The sequence below is a fragment of the Ambystoma mexicanum genome, chromosome 3q (genome assembly GCF_040938575.1).
Source record: "Ambystoma mexicanum isolate Mex_15411 chromosome 3q, UKY_AmexF1_1, whole genome shotgun sequence".
NCBI classification, from domain to species: Eukaryota; Metazoa; Chordata; class Amphibia; order Caudata; family Ambystomatidae; genus Ambystoma; species Ambystoma mexicanum.
The window spans coordinates 79,750,630-79,770,371 of record NC_090926.1 but is presented as its reverse complement, the minus strand read 5'-3'; the positions used below and the strand labels follow the sequence as shown (position 1 = coordinate 79,770,371).

The following is a 19,742-nucleotide window of genomic DNA, read 5'->3' as shown; positions in this document are numbered from 1 at the left end:
ACATTGTATGTATCTTTGAGCTGCCAGATTCTATCTACCTCAATGTTTGATACTTAATGTAACTACCTGGAAAGAGGTAGGGATAACACTAGTTTACTATTATATCTTAATGAACGATAATTCCCATTTAGAAGGCAGAGTAAATCAAAGAGGCTGGATGTGTGAGAGGTGAATGTTGTTATGAACAAAAGGCAATAGGTAGAACGAATATAATACATGTGTTCCATCTGGCCCGAGATGTAAATTAAGTGGGCTCTGTGTTGTGCATAAAACTTCATGCCACAGTAAGGCCACCTTGAAGCAGTAAAGAGCAGGGAGTGTATTTGATTTGATTTATTTCTTATAATGCGCAGCACACCCATAGGCCTCAGTGCACTACATAAAACATACAACACAAAAACCAACAATAACAAACAATAATCAGCAGAGCATCCATTAGGAAAGCAATGACAGGAATACAATAACAACCAACTTAACAAATCCCATAGGTGTACTGGTTTATCAGCTCAGGATGATCTTCATTTTGGTGTAAGATGGCATTTTGTCCAGATTCTTGCATAGACTAAGGAACAATGGAAGATTACTTGGCCACATCCTATAATAATACAGCCTGTATGAGTCTTAGTACACCAGATGTTAACGTGCACCCTATGCAGAAACCTCAAGTCCTGGGTTCTAATATAGTTTTGCCCCATTTTTTGGAGCAACCATGCCAGGACTTTGTTCCTGAGTACCTCCCTTGGCTAAGGACCCTGGATTTCTCTACATTGGTAATAGTGATATTTTGTGGATCTGTACGAAGTCCCCTCATGTTCTTGTCAATAATCTTAGGCATTAGGGACTTCCTAATACGAAAGTCCTTTGCTGGTGAAGCATCCTTAATGGATTTAGAGGTAACTCTGGTCCAACTGGGAGTGGCACTGTGAGGAGGTTGCACTACAGAAGTCTAAACTTGGCAGGTTAATTCTATCTGGCATTCAACTGTTTCCTGAATTTTTCCAGCTGTTAGCAAACCAACAAATGTAAGCACCAGTGTGCCTAATGATATGCAAAGACGAGATATGCAAAGAAGGGCCCTCAGCCCCAAATGGCCCTTTCTATAGTAAGGATAAGTAGGGGACCCGGGAAGACATTTCCAGGTTAGGGTGGCTTTTGCTATGCAGGATCCCTGCTGAGGTTACAGCCCTTAGGGTGGTGCCCAATCAGTCATTGTGCTATGCCAGCAAACCTTTAAGAATTATTGGGTTGTTGCAGAGACTGGGGCCCTCTTAGACAGTTGCTGGCCTTCTCTGGGAATAATCTACATGTAAATCATCGCTTTCTATGAGCTGTGGTTTCCTAGTTAGGTTAATTGGCCCAGCGGGGAGAAGCTCAGCCAGCTTCGGGGAAAGAAAATGCCGTTTACCCGGTACTGGCACTTTCTAAAGCACTGAACAGACTTCATTCCCAGAGTCCCAGGACAGTCTTCAGGGACAGAATGGAGAGAATGTGATGGGCTTGAAAAACAAATATGTCTGCTCCAAAAACAGACTTAGAGGCAAGGGAAATTGAAATCTCAGGAGAGTTTACACTTGGAAACGCTTTAAAAGCAACTGGTGGGTTCCATGAAAATCTGTCACAACACAGATGATTTGACTGCAAGACGTAGGCCTTTTGCCAGCAGCCAATAAGAAGGAAAATGCTTCAGAAACCCTTTCAAAACCTAGGCAAGATCACACTAAAACCTGAGGAAACACAATCATTTGCCTCAACATTTACCAACCCACTGACTAAACATTTCCCAGCAGCAAGGGGAATGGTCTTTAAGTTCATGCATTCAAAGTAGCTCCAACTACCTTTTTTATGCAAGGCGTTTCCGGAGAGAGCATGCCATCTTCGGTGGAGTTGGGGGAGGGGAAAAGTAGGCAGATGCTTAAGTGTCCACTCTCTTCCTCTTGCCACATGGTTGTAATGGTATCGATATTGTCTGAGTACCACCGATAGCAATACTACTTTATTTCCCATGTTCACAAACGTATTGATTGGAGGCATGATTATGTAAAGTAGGGCCACGTAACACTACAGCACATTGTTTAGAAATGCATAAAAGGGTTAATTCTAATAATTCAGTGAACTACATGGAATGGGGGTGAGAGGATGAGAGTCAGATTCAGACTTTTCACCCCCCTAAGTCGCCCCATGAAAAAGTATTTCCCTATATTCAAGCAAAGTGCGTGCACTACAATTCTGTAGAGAGAGAAAAAAAAACGTTTAAAAATGGTATCGCCAAGTATGGGGTAGAGGGAAAAACTGGCGGATTTTCATTTTGAAAATCTACCTGTTAACACCTACCTCTGGTGGTAGTCTATTGGCATACCACGGGTTGCATTTTCCTACAAACCACGGAAATGAGAGGTATGTGACAGTATTTGGCGAATACAGAGGTTCTTACTGTTACCTCCCAACTCACAAGTAGAAAGGAGCCCCATTAACATAGCAAGTTGCTGAATGTGACAATGATTGCGTGGAATTTCTGGCATATATAAAAAAAAAATACATTTTGCTTAGAATAATAAATGTCAGTGCTAATGTTCGTAACACACACGGTTCACGGATGCATCGCTGGTATTATAGAAACCTTTCACTAGTGCAAGTGTAATTAGCACGAGGGAAATACTTGCTGTACTGCAGAACACGTTCTTTTAGTGCATTTTTGCAACAGTGAAATCTGCGTCCTAGTCCTCTTCCCTGCTGCAAAATTGCACTGAAAGAATATTTACTTTTCCACTAGAGAACGTTTCGCTTTAGTGTTTCTTGCACTTGAACAAGCGGAACGTTTCTGCAATACCATCCCTAGATATAAAATGCCATGATGAGCCTGGTGCGACAAGAAAAACGCTTTGAGGATAAATTGGATATACAAATCGACTTTATTAGCCACTTTTTATAGCATCAAACCAAAGATAGCCAGATATTGGTGGAGCAGTGTGGCAGAACAGGCTAATGTGACTCATGAAACAATTGGAATGCAGTGCAAAGAGTTGGACTTGGACTGGGTGTACAGAATGCACATCAAGGCTTTTGGATCCGTAAAGAACAGTTTCGGCTTACGCCAAATTTACACAGACATTCTTCAGGACAACAACGATTATTCCAAAATAACAATATGTACAGGTACTCCGAGCACAGCCTGCTCGATGCACACTACTACCGGAGCAGAAATGTGCAGTAAATCCTCTACTGGGTTACTTGTGGCCAGCAGTGGGAGATAACTCCTGTGCAGAACGTCTTTGGCAGATAGACCAGAGTGACTGTATATTCTATTGCTCATGGCATGGAGAGCTGGCATGCATATTTGGTCACTTCACTTTGAACCACATGTATTGGGGTATGGTTATACAGAGTGCCACAGAGCTGGACGAAGTTCAGGGAGTGCATGCGGCGTGGCTACTCCAGCAATAACTAGGTGCAGTCTGGGAAAATGAATGACGGAGGGGCAGGAGAGGTACTTGTAATGGCGGCCACTATTGAAACAGTGACCACGACTGTTGTCTTCCGATGTCCTGCCCATGCCTCCTCCATTCTGTGCTCAGTATACTGGGAATGACACGGCATTACACAGCTAGTCAGTCATGGAATCGGCCAGGATATATCCCAGGACCATTCCAAGCAACCTGTAACATGTATACGAGTAGGTAAAACAAATGGACTTACCGGCTATGGTCATACTTGGGAACATTCAGAGTTTCAAACCGTGGGATGCTGGGAAACCCAGAGGACCCTTAACAATGGCCTCCTTTGATCGGGGAATAAAGAAGTGGTTCTTGTAACATAGGTTCCAGGGTGTTTTGGCCCACGGAGCAGAAACCCCACTAATAATGAAGGTGGAGGTGCTTGAGAGGAAAATGGCGAAAGATCGAGCCAACCATTTGCCTTGATGCGGGAGAAGGTGGGAGAGTGTCTGGAGCACAGCTGCCATGACTGTAGGGCATGCAAGATTCCTGCTGTGCTCCGAATCAAAGTTTCATTCTGGCACTCTTTCACCAGGATGTCATTTACAGTCCTTTTAACTTTTAAGAGCTGCTCAGCGGGAGTATCTAATGGTAAATCAGTGATATCATCAGCTCCATTTCAATTACCCTTTTACACGAAAAGCTCTAATGGTCTGTTATTAACACTGTGATAGACTGTGTGCATTTTTTTGTCAAATCCATACCACAGGTTAATTCAGGGGTGGACTGGGAACTAAAAGAGGCCCTGGAAATAATTACTGGGGACCAAAAGAGGCCCTGGAAATAATTTTCAAAGTGGCCCCATATGACACATTTTCAGCAAGCCCAATGCTTTTCCTATGAACAAATATGGAACTACCACACAAAAGAGGCCCAGGGTGCAGAGGCCCACCGGGAAATCTCCAGAGTTCCCTATAGGCCAGTCCGCCCCTGGGTTAATTGGTTAATGTGTGGAAGAACAGGTTAACTAAAGACTGTAGAAATGTACAAAGATGTTTGCCTGCTTGAAAAGCAAAAATATTCTCGACGGGGCTGCATATCTTCAGATTCAGTTTCCTGGAATCATACAATCTCCTGGGTTTACGCCAATCTGGCTTCCACCCAGGCCACGGCACCGAATCAGCCTTACTGGAACTTAAGATTCAATCAGATGGTATCAAACATGCCGGCAAATCAGCCCTCATCTTGCTGCTTGACCTGTCTGCAGCCTTTGACTTGGTGGATCACCAAATCCTGTGTCAACACCTGGCCTCAGCAGCACACTTCTCTCCTGACGCCATTGCTTGGATATCATCCTCCCCATCTGAGAGAACCATGAGGGTGTTTTCATCCAGCATGGCAGCTTCTCCTGCTCCCGTCCTGTGCGATGTCCCTCAAGGTTTTTGTGTCTCCCTGACACTTTACAAAGCCTTTATTTGACCTGCTTGACAACAAAGGAATTATCTAGAGAAACTATGATGATGACACACAGACCCTGCTCCCGCTCACAGAGAACTACACCACTTACTGTTGCAACCTTCTCTCCATCTACCACAATATCCAGGCATGGATGGTCTCCCACCATCTATGTCCTAATGACAACAAAACTGAACTCTTACTGGTCAGGTCACACACCACACTCAAGAACCTCTGCCTGCCCTACAAATCATTCACCATCGAGGGTAATTGCACCCAGGTCGCTAGTAGCATTAAGACATTGGGTATCTACCTGGACGCCACCCTCTCCCTCAAAAAGACTGGTTAATGCATTAGCCTCCTCTGTAGCCTACACCTCTAAATTAATCAACACATGCAGACCATTCCTGACTGCTGAGAACTGTGTGACCATTGCAAGAGCTTTGATAGGCTCTAGATTGAATTACTGCAAGGCCCCTTTTGCTGGGACCTCGTCAGACAACATCAAAAACCTACAAATTGTTCTGAATAACACCTTTAGAGATGCTCTTAACATGTCCAAGCATGAACACATTTCAGCAGCGCAAAGAGGTGCACATTGGCTTCCCATCCAAGAGCACATTATCTTTAAGTCACTAGCTATCACGCACAAGTGTCTTTCCAATACAGCCCCAAAGTATCTTTTGGAAGAATTCAAGAAATCCCAATCATCCAGACCTACCCACTCAGCTTATACCAACCTGTTAACCATCCCGATGTTTAGAAGAAATAGATGTGGAGGCTCCAGCTTCCCAGTCTCCGCTGCCAAGAACTGGAACGCACTTCCTCCCCACCTCAGACCTGAACAATCAAACTGAACCTTCAGGGAACACCTTAAGACTTTACTATTCACCACTAAAGAGGGCCACCTTCGGACTAAGCAAGTGTTATCCCTAGAACCATCTATCTTAACCTGGAACCAGTGCCTTGTTGCCTCCAGGTTTAGTGCGCTTAACAAATGCAAATAAATAAACTTTACTTTTTTGACTATCCACTTATTTTGCTCACATATTGCATAACAGTGTTTGCATGTCTTTTTCAAACAATGAAAAAAGCAGGTGACTGTTCTTGGTCATACACCCAGTGGAGAGTATACAAACATCTTAAGAGGTTGCATGCCAGTGTCAATAGCACAATGCACTGCTGCTTTACAATGCAACCTGCCACTAGCCGCCCTGTGAAACTGTGTACCAGAATGCAGAGAAATAAACAGTACAGGGTGCACCGCTCACCTATGCTAGGGGGTATGGTCAGCTCTTTGGTTTTTCAGCTACTGCACACACCGCCATATTATACATTTCACTCTGCACCATGACCTGACAACACCAAAGTGAATTGAAGTTGTCCGATGCACCGTCCATCCAGAACAGGTTTCCTAGTTTCTTTGCATTCCAGCACTTATAGTTACATATGAATAAAGCAAGGGTTCCCGGGGCCCCATCACGTTGAGTGCCCTTATTGGCAATTGTATTACAATCTATACGACTGGTTTGTAGTAAGTTAGTCTTCCTTGTAAAGAAGAGTGATGATTACCCTCTTAAGTGCCAAGGACGAGTATGCTCGTCCTTTTTGCATAGACTTGCATAATAGCATGGCAGTTTTAAAGGGACGTCATATTATATTGCATGGTATGCAAACGTTGGATACTATTGAAAACACAATGTCTAATAAATGCAGTACTATGTTACACTGACATATTTTTGACAAGTAGCAACCATTGCATTTAGTGCACGTGTTGTCGTGTGCATTATTACTTGCTGCAAGAACAGGAGTAGCAACACTGAGTGTAGTAGTTGGAATTGGTTACATAGCCTGTGCCACTGCTTCCAAATGTATATCTTGGGTGATATTTCCATGGAGTTATACACAATAAAATATATACAAAAAGAATGAAGAGTGCATACATGCTAAGAAACAAACAAGGCAGGACGGGCCTCTCGAGAATGCTCCGCACCCTTTTTTGAGAGAGTGATAAAGGCAGAGCGCTGGAGGCAATGGGGGGACAAGGGGGACAAATCCCCCGCACAATTTTAAGTTGGGGGATATAATGGCATATGTCCCCCCCCCAGAATCTCTTGTGCGCAGACAGTGCACTGCCACTGTCTGCTGCTGCTGCATATAATTCCTGGCTCAGCCAAGAATTGCTGCCAGTGCCTGGCACAAGGTCATCACAAAGGGGTTGCAGGAGGGCCAAACTGCCCCAGGCCTTGCACTTGGGGGGCCTCACGGCGCATTCAATGACTGACCGTCATTCCACACCTATAGACTGCCCAGGGAACGCTATCTCATGGAATGCAATGCTGAGCGAGCTTATCCGATATCGGACAGTGGCCCATCTTTTGGCTTGACAGCTTTATATCCCTGATAACTAGGGCGGTAGCAAGGCAACTCCGACAGCTTGTATACTGGTACTGAGGTAACACATAACACACACAAAAACACACACACACGGATGGCATAGATTTTATTAATCGATTACGGAACATCATTTTCAGAAGGAGTAGTGACTCGTATTAAGCTAAAGAACCAGAAAAAAAACACATACTTGCTGCTGGCCTTCCACACCACCATCAGAGTGGGTGTTGCCGACCTTCCAAAACTCTAACAGGGTGGGATGTACTCTTGCCAACCTTCCAAACCACACTCAGGTTTAAGGCGCATTTCTCCTCTTGTAAAGCACACTTGAAATGGGTAAAATATAAACTTTCCATCTTTGAATGCCCTATAACAAGGTACAATGATAGGATCTGCATGAACCCACAATAACACGGAAGAGTGATATGTACTGCATGAAACCACTACAAACGAGCATTGATAAAGCCAACAGATTTGGCTTTTGTGTAGCCATGGAATAGGCATTTGGCTTGCACTGCCTGAATGGTGATACTTGACAATAATATGACACCAGCTGCAAAATGGTGTGAACACCTGGGTAAATGATACCAGTGCTTGGCAAACACCTATGATACCTATACACAATACAAAACTGTTGTCTTTGAGAATGCTTGTTCTTCATATGACTTCAGTCCGTCCAAGGAAGACATGCAAGGACACACACACACTACTTATAAATCAAGTAGCTGAAGGCACACTTGGTTAAGACACATTCTATTACACCAGTAGCACAATTACAGCTGCAATTATTATTTGTATTTCTATTATTATTATTAGGGTATTTATTGAGCACAGACCGTGCTTCTGCAAGCAACAAAGTGCTTTACAAGTCTAAGGAGAAAGTACACACTGAAGAAGGCAGAGATTCAACCAATCAGGGAGCAGAGAATGGGGCCGGGGGAGGTTAGGCAGTGACGCAGTAATGGATATGCAAGCAAACAGAGGAGGAAAGAGGAGGGAGCAGATCCCCCAGTCTAAGGATAGATGGGGAGTTGAGCCAATAACTCTCAGAAGACTGCTTAGAAATAACACTGTAAGGCCCTCTACTGCACAGAGTTTGGTTTTACTGTTTTAGCGAGATTGCTGAAAGAGTTCTCATGAGGATATGTTTTGGTTGGGAAGATGCAGGTTGTGGGTTGGTATGGCGATAGAGATTATTAGCATAGGATAGTCAATCGGTGAGGCAATAACCAAACAACATCTACAAGCTGTGTGCCTCTCCTGATATCCTATATCTCTCCTATATGTAATCCAAAGTAATCATTTTGGCTCATAGGTGGCGCTTAGGCACCACCTAATAACCAAAACTAATAAGGGATGCCTCCTGCCACTCTGAAACAGAGGGAAGATTCCACATATTGCATTAAGAACACTGATATTGATATTATCGATAGCATTCCACCTTCGCAGCAAATCTGAAAATGTAAAATGTGCCTACTTCAAACCTCCCAGGCATCTCAACCTGCAATCCACTGTGAGAACAATCAAACATGTACTGGCCTAAGAATAAATATATTGACAGACCAATACCTCTGAAAGACTTATAGGGCTGTTGCAGAGTCTGTTAGTGGTTAATCAGAGCCTGATGTGAGACTGGCAGAGTCTATCCCAACCCTGCTGACCTCTGAGAGGCACAGACCCTTTGAGAAATGCCGTAATGTGTCCAGCAGTGCTGGAGCCAGCTTGCCCCCACACTGCGCTCCACAGTGCAGAAAACTTCCCATGGCCATGCTAATCCGTATGGCAATTCCCACCCATTTCCTGCCTACCCCAACCCAAAACACCTCCTCATAGGAACTGTTTGTGCCAACTTCACTCAAGCCTTACCATCAAACTTTGCCCTCAAAGTGTATGCCAGTGGTTTCTCAAACGAGTCTTCTGAGAGTTAATGACTAAATGAAGTTGTAAACACACTACTGCTGTAATAAAAATGTCTTGACCGGGTCTGCCTTCAGCCACTTGATTTTAAAGCACCACATGTCTTTCACTGAAGTCCTGTTAAAAACAAGCAATGGCAAAGCCAACAGTTTTGGCTTGTGCATAAATATCAGGCATTTGCCAGGAACTGCTATTAGATGCTCAAGTACTCAAACCATTTGCACCTGCTGCCATCAACGGCCAGTTAATACCAATACAGCAGTGCCTTTCCCATGTCTTCACAAACGCGCAAACTGTTAGCATTGCCAATGCTTGTTTTGCTTTGCCCATGATTTACAGGAACATGCATCAAGGGTAAAGCAAATATACTACTTGGCTAAACTGAACCACATTGAATATAGGTCGGTCTAGTCAGTAATAACATTTATGGTGCATAGTCAGCCTAGACATACTTTCTTTTACTGGCTGGGAGTCCTTATATGGTAATAATGGCATATATTCATGCAGCCTGAGGGGACATACATGGGAAGAACCAGCACAAATATATTTTTATGTTAGCATATGTTGTGTGTAGAAACGGCACGACATGTATTGGAAAATGTTCCTGTGCATAGTTGGTGACTGGCAACTATTGGTTTTTTCATGTGCTTCCGTACAAAACCAATTGCAAACTGTATGGATTTCTACCCAATTTTGCAAAGAAAGTGCCATAGAATGCATAGTTTTAACCCAATGTTTCAAACATTTTCTTGGGAGTGAGACACCCCTCAAACTCTCCTTGTTTGGTTTGGTCTCCCTCCCTGTGTTTTGTCGATCCTGCATAATTCATGCAAACATTTAACCCTCTTCAGTTCATAAATTCACCAGCCTCCACTTTACATCATCTACCTGTCACTGTTTATGTGTGTTTTAATGTGCACACAGGGGCAGGATGCTCCCTAATGCTGTAATGACGCACCACATGCCGTCATACCATCCTATATATCTTTATGCATATGATACAAAAGTTAGTCTGGCATGAACCTTTCTTCAGTACAGAAATCTAACTTTGCTGTAGTTGATTTGCAGTTGTAATAATTACCCATATTTGGGTTCCTCCACATAAACTCAAGGGGAGATTTCTCGTGTCTCCTGTTTGTGGCGGTGCCGCCGCTGGGCCAGTGCAAAAAATGGTAAGGGGGCCTCACCCAGTTTTTTCCCCTGGGCCTCACCACACCTTGTGACAGCCCTGGCCGGGCAGTTGCTTGCAACTTCACTTGCATGCAAAGATGAAAGTGCTGCTCATGGCATGCCAGGGGCCGAGGCACGCGCCTGCGCATATGACTCCAGGCATTGCCCAGGCGAGAAACAAACTGCACAAGCCCCTGCGCAGTGCACTGCTGCGCAGCATCTGGAGTCCAGTCACAGTGCTGCTGACTACTGTCGTCAAAGCGAGCACAGAGCATGAGCGAGCAGGCTGACTGAGGCAGCAATGCCACGTGCTGAGTCTCAGGCTGGTCAGGGACGGTCACATCTTATTTTCTTTTGCAGCAGCGACCAGCGAAATTCAAGTGGTTGTAGTCTCACTTGCTGCTTGCTGGGCTGTCGACCAGCCTGCCTGTGCCTGATCAATCCGATCGTGCGTTTGAGAATCAATTACTCTGACTGTCTGAGACCACGAGTTTGCTGCTGACCTTAAGGTAGTGTGTCTGTGTGTCAGTGTGTGTGTGGCCCACCAATTTAGCATCAAACTTTCTACGCCATCATCACGCCTTGAATGAAATGGTTCTGTTATTTTCAGAACTTGCCTGTTTTCATCTCATTGGGGTTCTGTGGCGTGTCAGGAATCGCATCTTAAATTAGTTACCTCCTTAATTTATTTACAGGATTATTGATAGCTGGCTGCTGCCTGCTGGTGGCATTGTTTGATATTTAATAGCCTATATATAATGAAGATATTTGTTTAAGGGGCACAGGGTGAGTATGCATGCTGGTTGCAACTGGGGCCATGAAAGCATTGAATAGGCATCCAGACACACATGCACCCATCACCAACCTGCACACCTGTACACTCATCCTCCCATCATCTAACAGTGCATCGTTAGATTTAAAGCTGATGTGCCTTGCCTCGTGCCTGCTTGGAATGGTGCGGTGGGATGACAGATGGTGTTGTGTAAGAATCAAGTCTTTGCTGATATTATTTGTTTTGTACAGCGAGACAGCCCTTTCTATGTGGGGTCTCTTGCTGCATTTATCAAGCGTTTCCTCTTCATTGTGGAGGGTTCAAATCCATGTTCCTTCCAACATGCTCATCTGCATTTAAAAACAAATGCTGACAAAGCCAAGGGCAAGGGGAGAAGAATACATGCAAAGGACACAAGGGTACTATTGAGGGTGGACTGGTCATACATGAACAGGCTGGAGGCAGAGGCTTTGATTTGCTGCAAAAGCTGGCTGTGTAAGATGATAGATACAAGGTGTGTCTGGACATAGAACTTAAATGCTGTGAGATTGCAGAGGTCTTCTTACGAGTGCTATGATACAGTCTCTACAATAATGGCTGTCAATCTGGGTAATGTGCCCTGAGAACCCCAGGCGTAGTCTTGCAAAGCACTAGCAGCACTAGAAGGAGAGAGCAATTCCTGGGGAGTCTCAGGTTTGGGCGGGGTAGCATGTAAGACGATTCTGAGAAATTGATTGTATATACATATATATATATATTCCAGATATGAGTAGCCATTCCGGCGAGCAGCACTCTCAATCTGTGAATTCTGGACCAGAAATGTGCCATTCAGTGGAAGATAGGCTGCGTAGGTTGTAGGCTGAACAGATATGGGAAGAGTTAGGCCTGGCGGTTCTAGGCTGGTCAATATGGGTAGAGGTAGCCCTGTAGCAGAGAGTCTAGTGTGGGCAGAGGAGGGCCTTTAGCAGAGATTATGATGTGGACAGCAGGCCAGGCCTGCATTAGAGATTCTGATTTGGGCAGATGTATGCCTGCAGCAGGGATTCGTATGTGGGCAGAAGTAGGCCTCCAGCAGGCATTCTGAAGTTGACAGAGGTAAACCCTGCAGCAGGTATTCTGGTGCGGACAGAGGTATCCCTGCAGCATGGCTTCTGGTGTGGACAGGGCTATGCCTGTAGCAGGGATTCGGATGTGGGCAGAGGTCAATGGTTGTTCATTGGATAGGTATTTAATTTGGATCCACCTTTAAAAATCTAGAAACTGCTTTTTATTTCTTCCACATTTGCCTATGTGTCTCCCGGCCTTCTCTGTGCCAGTTTTCTTCTATCCTGCCTTGTTCTCATGCCACTCTGTTTATGGCTGGGGTGACGGGTCGGGTCGGCTGCCTGAATGGAAAACACTCGTACTGTAACCCACCATGGACCCATGCCACATCAGGGACCGGGTCACGGTGACCCGTTCACCCTGCAGCTACCCTGAAACGCAATAGGGGAACTGCAGCACAGTGCATTAGGGGGTGGTGCTATTCAGATGATTACTGAACAGCTTAGCACTGGGATTAAAAAAAAAAAAATGGTAAAAAAAGGGGGGTTTGGGGGGGAACCCCCCATTTCCAATAAAAAACGTCATTAAAAAAAATGGGACTTTTTTTTTCTGCCTTTTTTTCGAGATTTATTTTTTCGAGATTTATTTTTTCGAGATTTTGACCATAAACCCTGGCCACTGGCTTAAGAGGTGCTCTGTGTGTCTTTTCAACACTCATGGAAATGCCATGGCAAAGAAGCTAGCCGGTATCTCACGGCAGCCCACTGGTTTACACCCCTTACATTCTTTGGTGCACGTGCACCATCTGTCAAAAGGCTGCCACCAGACCCTAACTGATGTGCATGCATAAAGGGGGCCTAGAAAATGTCCAGGCTCCGAAGGCTCAGAACCGATCATGTCTCTTGTTCTTACCATTAATGGTCAATAATTAGAATCGGCATCAGTGGAAATTTGGTGGGGAGAATTGGAGGTTACCCACCTTTGCAATCAAGGCACATTGGTGGAAGGGAACTTCTATCTGGAGGGATGTTGAAAAGAATACATTTTTGGACAAGAAACTATTTTTAAGTATCTTAAATGGGGAAAGTGAACAGAGGCACGTGTGTTCTGCAACCTAGCAGAACTGCCACCCTTAATCCGAAACTTACTGTGCTATGCAGGACAATGTTTCACTGTAACATGGAAGCTTTCCCAGGCTATGCCACACTTTCTCGACAGTAGTAAGGAATTGCTCTGTGGAATAATCCCTGACAGTGGCACTAAACCATTCCTTGCCTGAATGGAAGATTTTAGGAGTGCCCTCGCAATGCTACCCACATCCAGCCCAGACTGAGCCAATCCTTGTTACGCTGGCATTCCTCTGCTTTTGGGTTTGTCACCTCTGCTGAAAGAAAATGTGTTTGCTTGAAAGCCATAGTTCATTAATTACACGCTCCTATTTCCTGTAATGACATGAAGCAGCATTGATTGTTCTCATTGTAGCCTCTTTCACAAGCACAGTTTCACCTGAGCGCCTTGATTTGGGGGAAGTCACCTCTGGGGGCTACATAGGTAGGTTCTCATGCTGTGTAACTTTCACTCTCTGTGGATTACCCTGCATTCCTGTTGAGGCTCTCCCTTTGTCTTCCTATATTACCTCTCACAATTTTGGGTGTTCATGCAGACTGGACTAAACAAGGCAGGACAGATCTGCCCCACCCCTGCCCCCCCTGCCCCCACCACCAATGTGCTCTGGCTCTCTCTGCCAAATTCTCTGCCACCATTTAAATTTGCTTGCAAATATTAAAGCAGATAGTGGGGTGACCATGCATTTTAAGCGGTCGTTACTCTGCTACGGCACATGAACGTATAGTATAGTGTATGTTTCTTGACCTTGATTCGAGCTTCAGCTTCGTTCCTGTATGTGGTCATGGCTCTCTGCGGTTGGTGACTGCAATACACTTTATCCCATGTGCAATTCACTGTGCTCTGATTAAAAACACACCGCTGTTGCAAACGTGATTAACCTTTGGCACTCGAAACACTTGTGTTTCTGCTGTGGGTATAATGTTAAAACTGTCATTTGTCTGTCTTTTGTATCGCTTGCATCCGAAATTGCACAGTTGAGCTGGGTGTCTGTCTTGAGCCACCTCTCCAATATTCACATTACACATTAGACTCAATCATGTGCAATATACACAAAGATATAATGGATCTGGTTGACATACAAACAATAGCAACAGAATTGATCATGCGTACAGAGCGTGCAAAAAAACGTTTTTTTGATCAAATGTGCTTGATCATCACACACTACAAATAGTGAAATTGACAGATCATTTTTCTTTTTCTTTTTTTTTTCTTTTTTTTTTTTTGATTGGCTGAAAGAATTCAACCTTACAAAAAAGGAGACTTTGTTACAGCATAATTTAGATATTAACAAAAGAAAAATGACATATTATTTACAAATTTACATCAGTTGCATAAGTTGCATAAGCATACCCAAATACAATAACCCCTCTATTATTATCATTGACAGCATTAAAACACACTAAAGGGAGAAACCAAAAGCTAAAAGGAATGTTTAAAAATAAAATTTCAGTTTGGACCGATGTGTGTCATTTCATAAAAAAGAATAACAAAGCACTTTGTATTTAGTAAACGACTTGTTAAAAGGAGCCTTAACCGAAAATGTATGGGGTTATCTTAAGACCAGAATTCATATGGCAGAATTGTTTTTATAAATTGCGTTAATGCAATGCGAATCACAGTTCGATTGCTCGTGATCAGAATCGTCCATATTTCACAGGTCGATCGATCGCAAAATATTTGCAGTAAATTGCGAAAGTAATGTTCTCGGAGCCCAGACAATGCACAACATTCAACTACTAAATGAGATAGTGTTCCCACTTGTTTGCAGTTTTTACAAAATCGGCAGTAATGATGATTTTTTGGAATTAATCCACGCCTAGCTAAGATCTGGTTTGTTGGCTGAAGATTCAACCGTAATCTTAGCATTTCTGCACGAACATAATGTGATGGACACTTTATGAGGTAATGGGCCATTTGTTTAAACTTTTTAGGGGGGAAAAGGTTTAAATCAAAATCTACATAACTTGTACACAGTTGATGCGTCACAAGCCAATCATGCCAATAGATTTTTTTCTTGGCTTTGTCGGGATTAGTAATTAAGAGCTCAATTGAAATGTCAGCATTAACTAGCGAATTCAGGATGACTTGTACCCACTGTTTAGGGAATGCATCATGAGATGAGCAAAGATATATCACCACTGATCGCAAAATGTTTGTGTTATTAATTCCTAGCAAACATTTGCGATAGAAGTTACACATCTTCCATAGGACCGAAGCAGAAAGTGAGATCAAACCTAATTCATACCTTAATAGACAAATCGGGGTACACAACGGTAAGCAGAACACTGCTTTCCAAAATTTACCTTCAAGGTGATCCCAATATGATCTGAGCTGTGGTGTAAAAGTCTCAGCTCCGTAAGAAAGAATGGGGACGACTTTTTGATTGTAAAAAGTGACAACATGAGTAGATGTGAATTTTCCATATTTGTGCAGTACTATTCTTGCTTGAGATGTTAAAATCATAGTTTTTGCCTTTAATGTGTCTGCATAAATTTGATTTTTTACAGAGCCTGAAAAGGGAAGACCTAAATATTTGTAATTAGTTACAATTTTTATAGGTACTTTCTGCAAAAACCATTGAATTTGGACATTGTTGTATTCTTTCTTTTTAGACAGGTCACTATCTGCGTTTTACTCACGTTGATAGTCAGATTGCTATTGCCAACATACTCATTTAATTTATTTAGTAGTTCTTGCAGTCCTTTTGGGGTTTGTGAAATTAAGACTAAATCGTCGGCATACAAAAGCCATGTGATTTTCTGGGACCCTAACTTGGGAGCATCAGAGAGTGCTTCCTCAAAGGAGATTCCTATATCTAATAGGAAAAGATTGAATAATGTTGATGCTAAAATGCACCCTTGTTTTAGGCCTCTCAGTGTCCCAAATTTCGCAGTTAATAAACCCTCAAGAGATAGTCTCACTTGCATCGTTCGTTGTGTCTGAATGAAGCTTTTGGATTATGGTTAATAGTGATGATGGGCAGCCATAATTTTGAAGTTTCTGAAATAGTAACATTCTATCCACCGAGTCAAATGCTAAACGAAAGTCTACAGATCATTTTTCTTTCTGGTTTGTGTTTGTAGCAATGTCCATAGGTGTCCCTGTCCCCCCCCAGATTGTATGTGTCTCCTACGCCCCTTCTGGCACGGAACTTGTTTCCAGTGATCAGCGTGAAAAAGGCATGGCGCGTCATTCATGAAGTACCATATCTGTAGTGTGAATGTTTTGTTGTAATGAAATCATGGAAGGCCAAAGGGCATGCACTGTTACTTCTACTGCCAAAGGTATTATGATGTCACAGGTTAGATAAAGGCAACGAAGCTTTGTGTTATGTGTGACGTCATGAGCCACTCCTGGTTTTTCCTGCTGCCTGCTGGGATTTGTTATTTATTCCCCCCCGACCCCACACACTAACACGTGTGGGCCTACAAATCCCAGCATGCAAATGTGAAAAGCCGGGACTGGCTCCTGCCGCACGGCGTGACATGGGGCAACTTGGCAGCTATGTTCCTAGATTCTACCATTTGGGAACCTGGTAGTGCACCCATGACCAGTAGTTGAACAAAGTATTGAAGGCGACTTGTGTTTTCCCCCTCTCCTGTATGGTGTGAATTTATCCTGCCCAACTAGGCCCCCCACAGAAGAGTACAGACTATATACCTGCCCACAGTATCCATTCCACTCTCGAGACAGTGGTAGAGTCAGGGTTTTAACGTTTCATTGTGCGATTTGTTATGCTGGTTTTAAATCTGAGAAACCGGAACTACACGACCCAGAATGCAAAGTTAAAACCAGGATAGTTCAGTGTCTCCCGAATAAAATGGATGCGTGCTGGCATGTATGTACAGAGTCTGCTTGATCACCGCATTCCTGACTGAGAGCAATATGACTCTGTTCACACACCACCGCAGGGGATTGTGTGGTGTGCCAGGAGGTTCAAGATTCGTATGGGGTAATGGGTGGATATCCTTCGCTTATACAAAACATGCTAATATTGTCCATTCAGCAGGTATTAGCCCAGTTCTGGTTTTAACTTTGCATTCTGGGACTTTGTAGCCGTGTTCCCCCATTACGAACAGAGGACTACAAGTCCCAGAATGCGACTGTGCACCGGGTGGACTCGTGTCTCCAGAATTGAAAGTATAAGGTTGACGTTTAAAAGCAGGAAAACACAACAAAATAGACATTTGGAAATCAACGAGGGGGTTTTCACCCCCAACTCAAGAACATTTGCTTCATAGGAACATTAACCACGTCATATGCCTTTCGTTTCACTCGATTCTTGTGTCACAATGTAAACTATTAAGCAGAGCGGGTTAGCAGCTAGTAAAAGGCACGGGGCATGCTGTCACGTGTGCACGTGGGACGAGTGCGTGCAACCTGTAGCTGGGAAGTGGGATGTGCGATGGAACCTGCTGGACGCTCTGAGCCGCCTCTGGGATTTCCATGCATCAGTATCCGCAAAACACACGCCGCCCTGTGCCCTTGGTGGGGAATACTGACATGGACCACAACAATGCGCACCCTGGTACTTTGCATTGTGTAGTTATAATGTTAGCCCGCCAAACAACATACTAGTACAACAATGCAAACAGTGTGAGCCTCTAAGCAGGGAGTAGCCGAGGATCTCCCGCCTGACGTATTGACATTCCACGCCAGCATGTTATTGCAATATGAATAATAGTTTAAAAAATATACGCTGCGCATCAAACATCTGCATTTAAGATTGCAGCCCGGGTTGTGCTGCTCCTAAACAGGAAATTGCACGGGCGCATCTGTTGCGCTGCGGGCTTCCGTCCAATTCCCCGCTATTATTTGCGCCTCGGATCTGTGAATGTGCGCAACTTCGGCTATTGAAGAACAGTAAAGGAACCCAGTAAACTGCACAGGATCACACACGCGATCGCGATACCTAGAACCAACAGCTCCGACAGCTCGCCAGTCATAACATAATTTAAAAATCCCGAATCCCCGGCCCATGCAGTTTATGTGGGAACATATCGGTTGCGGACTTTGCATGTATCTGATTCGTGCAAGTTCATCAGTACACTACTCCCTGCTCTACTCCTAGAAACTGCCTCCAAGTGCACGCCACCTCTACAGCCTGGCGTATTATCAGACTTTGTTATATAACAGAATTTGCACCCAGGACTGGGTGGGTACCAGTGCCCTCTGCGAGCTTAATAGCTGCAATAAAAAGATGAGCGCATCTTGCAGAGTAATGCAAGAACAACGCTCAAGTCTCCAACTTATCTGACTCGTTAAAACCAGAGACAGATGCTGACTGGGTTTTTGGGAGTTATGGAGATCTTCTGGCGTGTGCAAGTCAAGTGTGGTTGGGGCAGAGTCAGTCAGGTGCCAGATAAAAACCGGACCTGCGACTGGCTCCATCCCAGCCATGCGTAGTGGCAGCGTGATTTAACATGTCCAAATTGCCAGTTTTCTCAGGTGTAAGTTAGTAGCTCATCATACACTGTCCATGTATCATTGCATTATGGGACATGCAGTCCTGTGTTCAAAACGTGAACGCGAAGCTACACTTGCCTAAATTAGAATTAAAAAACGCGCAGTGCTAACTTGCCATCTCTATACATCTTTCGGAGAAAGTATGAATTGCCAAGTATACCAGCCATGCACCAGGACATGAAAAAAAATACTCACCGCCGATGGGTGAGTGGACAATCCACAGAGGCGTGGCACCACCGATCAAGAGGTGTCTTCATGGGACGCAAGAGTTGCAGCCCTCAAAAATCCCAGGATCCGCGGAGGACAGAAGCGCTGGGAGATGGAGTGCGAGGTGTTGCCGACCGAACTACGGAGGTGGAGGCAGTCTCCGAGGGGGGGCCCACGGGCAACATTGGTCGACAATGGGAGGAAACACAGTATCAAAAACACAAACAATCCGCGCCGGCACTGTCCTGCATGCGCACGGCGAGATGGGGGGCACGCCCGCCCTCGACAGCCCGTGCAGAACTGACAGCCCTTCAGTTCCTGCGCCGCCTCCTCCTCCCCCTCCTCACACAAAAACACGCTCCTCATCTCAGACCGCATGCATGCTCCGGAAGCCAGGCCACCAAGGCACGTTCACTCAGAGCTAAACACACTCAGGTGAAGGGATTAACGAGAAATCGGAAGTAAAGACAAATGCAGGCACAGCAGAGAGGCAGAGGGGAAGGACAGAAGCCGAGATGGCAACAGCCTCCTCCTGCCCAGCTGTGTTGATGGCCCAGACCGCAGAGTCCCCACACGCGCTCAGTTTGACTGAAACACTGAACTTCTGGGACTCCCCGGAGTTTTCATGTTTTGGTGGGGAAAATGTTATTTGTTGAAGAGTGAAGTACACAACCCTAATTACATTTGGTTATCGACACAATGCACATCCCACTTGTCTAGATCAAGACATTTCACTCCAGAATCCTGGAAAGACATTA

The 19,742-nt window shown here is 44.4% G+C and overlaps 1 protein-coding gene across 3 annotated transcripts in view; it reads right to left on the bottom strand.

Moving 5' to 3' along the window:
* The window catches only part of HDAC7 (histone deacetylase 7), a 1,864,336-nt gene extending 1,845,127 nt beyond the window's left edge, over positions 1–19,209 (bottom strand). For 2 of the 3 annotated variants that reach the window (XM_069653189.1, XM_069653190.1), the window contains exon 1: positions 18,973–19,209. The gene's annotated coding sequence lies outside the window, so the exon portion shown is untranslated. The remainder of the gene's footprint in view (positions 1–18,972) is intronic. The other variant, XM_069653188.1, reaches the window with a different exon arrangement.
* Positions 19,210–19,742: the final 533 nt, after the last annotated feature.